This window comes from Erithacus rubecula, assembly GCF_903797595.1.
Source record: "Erithacus rubecula genome assembly, chromosome: 1".
Classification (NCBI taxonomy): Eukaryota; Metazoa; Chordata; class Aves; order Passeriformes; family Muscicapidae; genus Erithacus; species Erithacus rubecula.
Window position 1 is genome coordinate 106,078,325 of NC_136658.1, and position 10,492 is coordinate 106,088,816.

Sequence of the window (10,492 nt, forward strand, 5' to 3'; positions counted from 1 at the left end):
TTCTCCAAATGACTAAGGCTAGATAATCATAGAATCATTTAGGTTGAAAAAGACCCCTTATGATCATCAAGTCCAACTATTTGCATGCTGTAATGGATAGGAACTGTATAACTTCTAAAAAAGAGTTTCTAGCATTCATAGCCTGCCTTCATCATTCCACCAACTGTAAAGTGCAACCTGAACAAGAACCTGATAATGGTGCTTCTTATTGGCCACCAAATAATCTCATTCTGAATTCTGAATGCTCCAGCCCTGGCCAGGGGAAATCCCCACTCCTGCCTCTGTCACAGGGAGCACTGCCCCTGAGTCAGGGGAGGTGATTCCCCAGGAGAGGTGCCTGAGCTCTGGAGGAAATTCACCATCACTCCTGTCTTCAAAAAGGACAGCAAGGAGGACCCAGGAAACCACAAGCCCATCAGCTTCACCTTTATCCCCAGGAAGATGGTAGAACAGCTCATCCTGGATGTCATCTCTAAGCTTGAGGGATCATCACAGGACAGTCAAAGGTGATTGTGCAATACTAGAAGTTAGTGAAGCTGCCCAGAAGCCTCCTGAACTGGGATCTCGGAGCTGTAGTGCTTTAGCAGAGGCATACACACATCAAGGTTCACCCAGGAAAGACTGGGATTCACCCAACAACTTCACCTAACCTTGGCTCTTTGCCTTCAGCAGAGACTCCAGTCACCCCCACAGGGCTGCCCTGGTTCTGTAGCTCCATGTGTCTGATCTCTATGGAGCCAGCATTTACCTCCTTTTGTTTTGCTTTGTAGCTCCCTATGCTCACCACAACTTTCTCCCCTCAAAATACTTTCTCTTGGATTGTTCTGTCAGGTTTCAAAACACCTTTTCCCCTGCTTTTTGACCATCCCATTTCCTATCCAGCCTCACAGCTATAAAACCTGAGTCTCTTATGCTCTGGACATTGTTCTTCAGACCACTGTAACAGCTGTTTAGAATCATCACTCCTGGAAAGAAAAAGTGGGGAGAAAAGGAGTAAAAGCACAAATAGATAGGCATCTTCAACACTATGGGTTCAATCTATCTCAGACCTACAGCCACCTGCAGCAGGCACTGAGAGTTCATGCTCACAGCTGCAAGCTGGGGCTAGATTTTCTCTGGCCAGAGAACAGTCAGAAAGAATAGGATACCTGAGCCTACACTCTAAGGTGCCAGATGTTGCCAGGCTTCTGCAGGCTGCCCTGCTGTGTGAAAAAAATTCACAGTATAGTTACTTTTTATAAATATTGTACCTCTGCTGTTTTTTTAGCTCAGTTTTGATGGCAGCTCACAAGTGATTTTCCTTTTTCTGCTTCCCAGTCCTTTTGATCTAATTGTTCTGAGCAGCCTCTCCACCAAGCACAAAAGCCTTGACCCCCTCTGCTTTGTGGCACAGTTGTTTAAACCCTCTCGTTGAAGGTCATGCATCATGAGCTTACCCAAGAAAAAGATATTGTGACAAAATGGTCTTGATTTTAACACCAGGGCATGGAAAGAATCCTGAGAGTTTAATTAGCTGCACCATCTGGAGGCAGGATTTGCTATACCTAAACATTTATCTAAGCTTCTTGAAGGTGCCTAAGGATGTGTCTTAACCTATCGTACTTCCTACAGCCACCTAATGTATTTTCATGTTTTCTGCAAGAATGTTTCTTTCATTATGAGTACTGTGAGTTTAATCCCTGCAGCTGTTTATATTTATATTTCCAACAGATTTTTTACTTATCCTTCTCTTCTTTAGATGGTCCAGCCCAATTCCTTCAATTCTTTCTTGCAGCCAATGTTTTCATGCCCTCTGATTATTTGGATTTCTCTCCTCTTTATTTTCCCCAGTTAGTGAACATCTTTTTTGAGCTCAAAAGTGATCCTACTATTCTGGTTGGAGAATCACTAACACCAAATAAAATAGGAGGATTTCTTCAGGTACCTCATGATGCTGCCTAGTATTGCATTTAGCTTTCTCATAACAACATAATGTTGACTTATGCTCTGCTGTGACCCACCATAATCCCCATATCTCCTCCTGGAGAAGGTTTATATTTGTACTGCTGATTATTCTTTCCTGTCTCACTGCATCTTTCAGGTCTCCCTTCTGTTTGCTTTAGGCAGTGCCTTCCATTTGTCAGGATTGCTTTGAATAGTAATTTCATTTCTAGCCTCTCCTGCTTAATTCCACATGCAAATACAACAGGCATCCTCTCTATTCCATCATCTCAGTCATCAGTGGAAATGTGAAGGGCCTGAACTGATGCAATCTCACACTTGGACAGTGTTTGTTAGTAGCTACTCTTGGTAGCTGCTCCAGGTGTTACTCACCTCTTAGAAGATACATCTAGACAATGTTTTCTTAACTTATTTGTGAGGATATCAGCAGAGAGACTACATTAACAGCATCTCTGTGCTTCCTATTGATCTCCACAGCTGCTGTATAGCTTTGAGTTAAAATTCTTTTCTTTTTTTACTGTATATTGATCTGCATCTGTGACTTTCTGCTGTAAGAATGATAGTAAAATAATGAATTAGAGTGATTAAATAATTCTTTTTTTTTTTTTTCTATTTAAAGAAAAAAATAGAATGATTCAGCTTGACTATTAAAACTGGAGTGAATATCTACCTCTGCAATAGGTGTCTAATTTCCTTTTATAGACCACAAACATCTAGTCAGGACAATCAGTCTAGAAGGCTACTCAGCTCACCCAGATATATGCACTGAATGTCTGCTCAGGGGAGTTGACTTTAGGCTCAGTTGTCTCACCTGGGTCTTCTCCACCTGCAGTAGGAAATCAAACACAGGCCTGATCCTGGGCCCCTTAATTCAGGAACCAAATCCTGCCTGCTGAATTCTGTCTAACACACAGGATAACATGCTGTCTTCAGGATGGTCCAGTCAAGTTTTTGAATGTTTTTAGAGCGTAGAAGAAAACTAGAGAAAGGATAATATTTACAGTGCAATTTGGAGCAATGCTGCAGCACTGGAATTTGGTATTGCTGATCTCAGTAGCTGCTTGGGTTGTGACCTGTAAGGTGAAAGGAGTAGTGAATCTTCTAACTGACCTATGAGATCCTCTTAAATTACCAATATTGCTTGCAGATATAGTAATTAGGCATTATCCTGCCAAAAACCTGAGGGGCTGGGGAGAAAAGTAAAGTAGTAACAGAATGAGAAGCAACACTGTTAAAATTTGTTTCCCTTGTAACTTTATTTCCTTTCAAAACGTCTTCTCTTACATATATGAGAAGGAGGTCAGGGTACTGTTTGTGAGAGATCATAAAATAGTGAACTTATGTGACAGATGTAGTTTCAGCTGATGAAGTCTTTTCTGGGAAACATGTCACTAAACAATTTGCTTTTTCACAGATCTTCACAACCATTAGCTTGTTGGGGGGGTGTATATCTTGCACAAGTAGAAAAAAAGATGAGAAACTTATGAGAATCCAACTGAAACAAGTAGGCACTAAAAAGTAAGAAAGAAAAGTAGCATCTCCTGGTCACTCTTTGATCTCCATGCAAGATCCCACAGCTGGCAGCAGGATGTCCCCAGTGTAAAGTTGCACCTGTAAAAGTTTGCTGTCACAAAATGATGTCCCAACATCTGTTTACCCCAGGAAACCCTTGAGTATAAAATCATGGTAGGTGAAATTTGAGGTCATGTCATGATCTTCTGTGAGTAGGCTGTGATGTTGCTGGCAGCTTCATGTGTGAGAAAAGTGGAATGCAATGATTTGAGTTTTTCATTTTTACCAGATTTAAGGACCACTCCTGTCCCTACTGCAGTATAGAGTTTTCTCTGATGCTACCAAGGGCACTCCCATTCGTCATCCTCCTAAGCTGACACAGGCCCTGCCTGTGGTGCCTGGTAACACTTTTACACTGTGAAACAAATGGACTTTTACAAGCCTGGCTTTGTTAGACAAAACGGGACTAATTTAACTTCCCAGCTGATTTGGAGTTTGCTGCTAGCACAGATCTTTCTTCTACTTATTCCTGCTACTACTCTCCAGCATGCCAGATCTCACAGAAAGGATGGAGGAATTAGGATCCACACACTTTGCAGCTGATTCCCTATGCTAAGCACAAATCCTGCCCTCCTGTCCCAATCACACAGTCATTTTTTAGCCTGTGAAGAGCCTGGCTATTAACATGAGCTGTGAGATTATTTCTGCTTTCACTCCTTGCAGGGCTGGCCCAGGCCAGCTATGTCCAGCAGGAAAAGCAGTGGTAATTGAGCTCCACCTAAAGGCTTATCCTCAGCTCTCTCCCAGAAAGGAAGCAGGGATGCACAGAGATTTCATCATGCCTGAGCCTCACGCTGTGCTCCTCCTCCAGGAGAAAGTGTAGGTTACTCAGCAAAATCTAGGAACAATCAGTAAAGCCTTTTGCCTCCATTGCAGTGCTGCTGATCTAGGCTCATTTTGTATTTAGCACCTTTTATTTTATTGTTTTCAAGGTCATTCATGCAGTTATATTGTTTCTAACAGCCATGGCACTATCGAGGTTTAAATGCATAAAAACATATTCATGAATATGTAAAAGCAGGGTTGTGCTTGTCTCTGTATGTTTCTTTTATAACTCATTGAAAGACTGTAATATAAATAATTTTCAAAAAAGCTGTGATTCTCCAAGTCAGGGCTAGAAACTACAGCTTTTCACATTCCAGAACAAACACCATCTCATCCTTCCTATGAGTGTGTGTGCACATACACATCATATTTTTGTATCTGTCATTACAGTTTAAGGGGAAAATTTCACAATGTTGTGTTCTGAAGTTCATGGTGCCTGCAGATGAAAAGCCACAATTAACCAATATATTTTTCCCCTTGAGGCTGCTTCCAAGCTGGAGAATACAGATGAAGAGTGTTGGCCTATCTGCTCCTCATTGTTCAAGGCCCTTCTTAAAGGAAAAGTCAAATATAAACAAAGAAACAGCATGGGAAAAATCAGGGAGAAGGGGAATGGGTTTTCCCAGGAACTCTCTTGTGCATAAAAAGGAATTAAATATGTGAGGCAGTAGCAACTCTAGTCCCTGGGGTGGTGATACTTGAACATATGCAGCCATATAAGATTAGAATCACTTTAAAGTTTGCACAGTCCTGCTGCAGCAGGTCACAAATCCAGTTACTGGGAGTGTCTGGATGATTCTTTCTACACATTAAGGGGTGCAGGGTGGGTGAGGAAGAGCAAGGTAGGTGAGAGGGATGAAGAAAATAAATATAACTGTGTTTTCCTCAGTTATGAGCAGCTGCCTTGTGAATATTTGATGCTGAGGACCAATATCCTGAGCAGGTTCTTTGCAGGAATGGGCATCTCCCTCCTTGCCTCCCACCAGCCTCAGGCAGGAGGCTTTGCTGGCCAGGCTTTGCTCTCACTGAAGTTGCTGATTGCTCTTCTTCAGTGTGAATGAAAGTGGAGTTAAGTCAATATTGATCACCCTTGAAAATTCCCACTCAGAATTCATTTAGTGTTTATTCAATTGAGTATTAATGGTGGGATTTCTTTGGCTAAAGGAAATCCTTTACTGTCTTTTCATTTAGTCTACAATATGGTGTCCTAGTTCCCCCAAGCATCCTCTGCTGCTTTTCATCTTCTGACATATTTTCCCCCACAGTCTGTAGAAGAGAACTCCTTTTAAAATATTTTTCCAGATTTGAGAAATGGCACAATTTCTAAAACAAAACCAATTTTGTTGAAACTTCAATAATCTCTTTCTCAATACTCTAAAGGGGAAAAAAACAAGAGTTGGGAAAATCTGCATTTAAAAAAAAATTAAACCCATGAAAAACACAGATGGAAAGAGTAAACACAAACATGCAGCTTCTCCTGGGATCACCCTGATCCCTTTTCTACAAAACATTGTCTGGAATATTTATTTGGCTCCAACTAGTGATCCTGAGTTGGCCAGAGGGAGCTGTGTTTGAGCAGCCAGCTGAGGGACTCAGGAGGATTTGGGCACCAAGTGATGTTTCCCTTCAGGAGAATGATGAGTGATTGAGACCACCTGCTTGCTAAAGTTTGTCCTTCTTGCAAATAGTGGTGAAACACAGCTGCTTTCTAGTAGCAGTGGAGAGGGTCTAGTAGAGGTCCTTTGTTTTCTCCAGGCTTTCAGAAATGGCAGAGGGCTGTGAGGCTGAAGAGGGATGTCTGTGAAATAGAACCTTGTTTTGTGCATATATGTACATAGTCATTTACACGGGAATATGGCACAAAGATCAAGAGTTACTGCTTCTAATAGTACCAAACTGCATCATGGTAAAGCTGTGGGGCTGATTGCCCTTGTGAGTGTTTCAGTTCTGCAAAAGCATTTTTAAGTTATTTTCAAAGAGCAAAGCAGACAGTGAGCATGTAAATTCAACACTTCAATACTATTAAAATAAGTTGTTCAAATCTGATTTCCAGTTCACTCTGACACCTACCTGAGACATTTTCAGCCTCACAGTTTTAGATAAAAGTCTCTCTGACCAACAGAGATTGTCTCTTCCTTTCCTACAGGGACTACCTGGGAATGTACATCTGGAGAAAACTCAGCAAACTCAAGTGCAAAGAGCAGCTTAATATTTCTGCCAATGCTGAGACCCTGCTTAACTCAGACTTTATTGACTGCCTTTATTGACAACTGCTCTGTGATTTTACCTCCTCACTTATGCACAGGTTCTGTGGGAAAACGTGATCACCCAAGAGAGTGGAGACTCATCACAGACTCTCATCCACCCAAATGAGGGGCTTTGATCCCCACCTGTTACAGAGTTGGTGACTGAAGATTTCAGGATATTCATCTCCAAAAATTGTTTTGGAGGCAGAACTAAATCCAGCAAGTCAGAGGCTCTTGTGATAGGGTAGGGAGCTGGGGTAATTAATCCTGGCACACAATTTACTGCAGCTCCCTGGATTAATCTTTTTTTGTTCAGTGATTGACTACAGTACAAAATATCTGTGCAACCCTCCATTATTTTAATGTCTGCAAAACCTCAAAATAATGGAAAATTATCAAGTCTTGAGATCCATGTAGAGCTTGGAATGCCAATTGTGTATCTGAATGAAAACAGCTGTAACTCAGGATCTGCTCTTTAATTCTTTCAAGAATAAACGATCATGCTCATATATGTAGATTAGCTGGGAATATGATTAACTTCTTTTAATATTTCATGAGATGCGCTGCTGGTTAACATCTAAAGGAAGTATTAATTCTGACTCAGGCAAATTATAGATGTCCTTTTGTATTTTCATAGGTGTTTTTAATTCCTTGACCTTTTCTGAATGGTCTATTAGGAAAAAAAAAAAAAAAAGGTAGGACAAAACACTTCAATATATCATTCTTAGTCCAAGCCAAACAAGATTACTTATTCTCCTTGATTCCTTAATGAACTCTGAATTTTCTTATATTGATATATAAAGCATCTTTTTTTATATAGAACCACCAGAAACCATTTTCAGTGCATTAAACTGCTTACTAACATAGTTTGCAGTCTACTGGTGATTGTCCTTTCTCTTTTAAACAACAAATAGAAATTGTGACCCTTTCCTTGCAAAATTAAATGAATAGACCCACAATTTGGATTTCAAATCAGTTTATTTGTATACAAGTTTGCAACACAGCAAACTTGACTGGGCTGCTCATTTCCATCAGCCTGCTGCACTTTTGTGAGAATATCAGTCTCACTACCTGGTAGCCATACTGTAATCTATCTTAGAAAGCTGTCAGCTCCTTGTCTTTCAAGTAATTACAGTCAAAGAAAGCAAGACACATCCTCCCTCCTCCTCCTTACACCAGCTTTTTTTAATGGCATTAGTTTTTTTCAAAAAATATTTATGGCCCAAGTCAGAGATAAAATGCTCTGCTCAGCAGAACTGTGTTTTGTAGAGGGTTTAATCCTTATTCAGGAAATTTCTGTACTAAGCTACTTTGTCTAAGCAAGTAGAACTAGACACTGGAAAACACTCACCCACAGGAGGGAGCTCAGGGGCTTCTCTTTTTCTCACATCAGGCTCTAAGAACTGAGTTTAGACACACAGAGCATCAGACTGATCCTATGGGACAGTAACATCTCCTCCTTTATTTCCCTTCTCTTTGACAAAAACATTCTGTCTGCAAGTCACACAGTCCTGTCTGAGCTTTGGGGCTTTTTGGTGGGTCTGGAAGGATTTGGTGAACAGGTTTAAACTAAAGCTCCCATGAAAGCCCACCACAGGCTGTGGTGTACCATGGATGCCAGTGAGTTTTACCTCTCCTTTACTGCTTGAGCCCTGTGACAAGAGCTGACAAAAGCTCTGGTAACGACCACTGGGAGACAGCCAGGCTCAGGAACTCTTGGCAAAAGTTCTTCCAGGTCAGCAGGCAAGGTGAGGTCTTGTCAGGGGGGATATCTCCAAGGAAGCAGTGAGTTATTCCATTTAATGATTCTTGTAAAGGTTGAACCAGTGTAGTGGCTTTGAAACTGGGAGCAAAATATTTAAAATTTGCTACATCACAGGCAAATTCTGTCAAATCACAGATTATTTCTAATAGGCACCAACTGTGGGGACATTGAAAGGCTTTTCTTACAAGCAAAGGACACCACTGAAGCTCTGATGTAATATATTGTCTGAATAGTCTCTGCAGTCAGGTATGATCACCTGCAATCCTTGAACCTCAACCTGCTACTGTTTTATTAATAGAAAATTATTCCATAAACTTAATGTGAGTCCTTCAAGGGTGCTGCCAGTTGCTGACAGTGGGTGAATGTGTGGAGGCCTAGAAGGAGGTTTTTTATGTTTGGTCTGTGATCCTGAGCAAGTCATCCAAAGCATCCTCTGACACAGCAGGACAGTTTTGAGAAGAGTCTCCCTAACACGACACTGACACACTGGTTGGGCCCAAGGGTATTGGCTTTCCTGGGGCACTGAAAGACTAATCAAACACTATGGGTTTGAGGAAATCTCTCCTTTTCACAGGCACCAATCCAGCTGAAGCATAACCCCAACACTGCTAGGACAGGTGACTTTCACAAAAAAGCCAAGTTCATTTCAGAAACTCAATCAAAAGAGAGGAGGTGACTGTGGAAATCTGCACCACCTCATCCTGAGGAAACTAAAGGCTTGATCACAGCTCAAGCAGCCTTTCTGTGGGGGGTAGATGGTGCCTGACAGGATGAAGATTGTCTAACAAAGCCAAAAGAATTTGGAAATTTGATTAATTTTTTCATATCAAGTTGTAGATATTTACAACTGTTTTGTTTTGCCATTTATAATTTCAGTTGTAATCCTTCCATGCACTTGTTCAACTCAACAGTTCAATTAGATAATGTTGAATTCAACTCAACGTTTATGTCTGGCAACAGCCTTTAAGGTCACAATGATGATTTCATCAGAGGAACTGAGGAAAAGTGGAAAAAATGGGGCGGAGGGAGAGAGAAAATAAAGCTTTTGTTGAAACACAAATTTCTTTTGTGAGGCTGCTCTGGGCAGTTATAGTTCTGGGTCTGTGTTAGTGTGGGGAGTGTGGGTATAAATACCAGCCAAGCTCTCTTCTCACTACAGATATTCTCTTTTTTGTTAAATTCTCTCAGGTATGGTCTCTGCTGAACCCTGCTGTCTCTTCTTACCTGAGGACCATGATCAGTGCCATGCTGTTCTGCCAGGTCCCATCCAACCCTTTTAGCCACCTGCAGCATCCAGATTTTGTGTTCCCCCATTTTGCACTGGCAAAGGAGATCAGCGGCAGCATGGCCCAGGGGGAGGTGATGCTGGATATAGCAATTATCCCCCAAACATTCCCATTCCTTAGACAGCTGCATAGTGCTGCTGGTGTGCAGCAGTGTCTGTACCCACTCTCAGAGGTCATGCATATTTTGCAGTGTAGTTATTTGGCTATCAAAGGTATTGCTGACGTTTTGAACAAAGACTGGAATTTGCTATATATAATTAACAGTAGGGGGTGGTGCTTTTTTGGATAATGAGATCTTTAGATGCTGGATGTTGAAAGAGAATGGAAAAGGGATGCACATATGATCTTTCATATAAAGTATTCTGGTGATAATGCCCAGCTCATGCTCCCTGGACTGGCCCTTTGATGTTCAGACCATGTATCAGATGTGAAAGGAATGACTGACAGTCCTGGGACAACACATGGTGTCTAATGAGCTCACTGGGGCTCATCACTCCCAGGTCTGACATTTCAATCTGAGCCCCTCAGCTTCTGGGGTTTGGATTCATAAATCCAAAAAGGAAAAAGAAAAGACTTCCCCTTGCCATGGGATCCTGACAGACATTGCTGTGCATGGGAGCCAATCCAGTCTGCCCCAGATAGTAACTGTAGGGCTGTGCTCACAGGTGCTGCTGACCATGAACCCTTACACAGCAAAGATGCTTCAAAACCCTCATGACTTCTACCAAAACAATGGCTCAGCCAGGTTTCTGTGAACAGCACAGACTGCATATGCTGCCACTGTAGGAATTTTAATATAAGAACAGTTATGTTGCTCCCTTGAAGTCACCATAGACTGTGACTGAACCCTCCAAAAC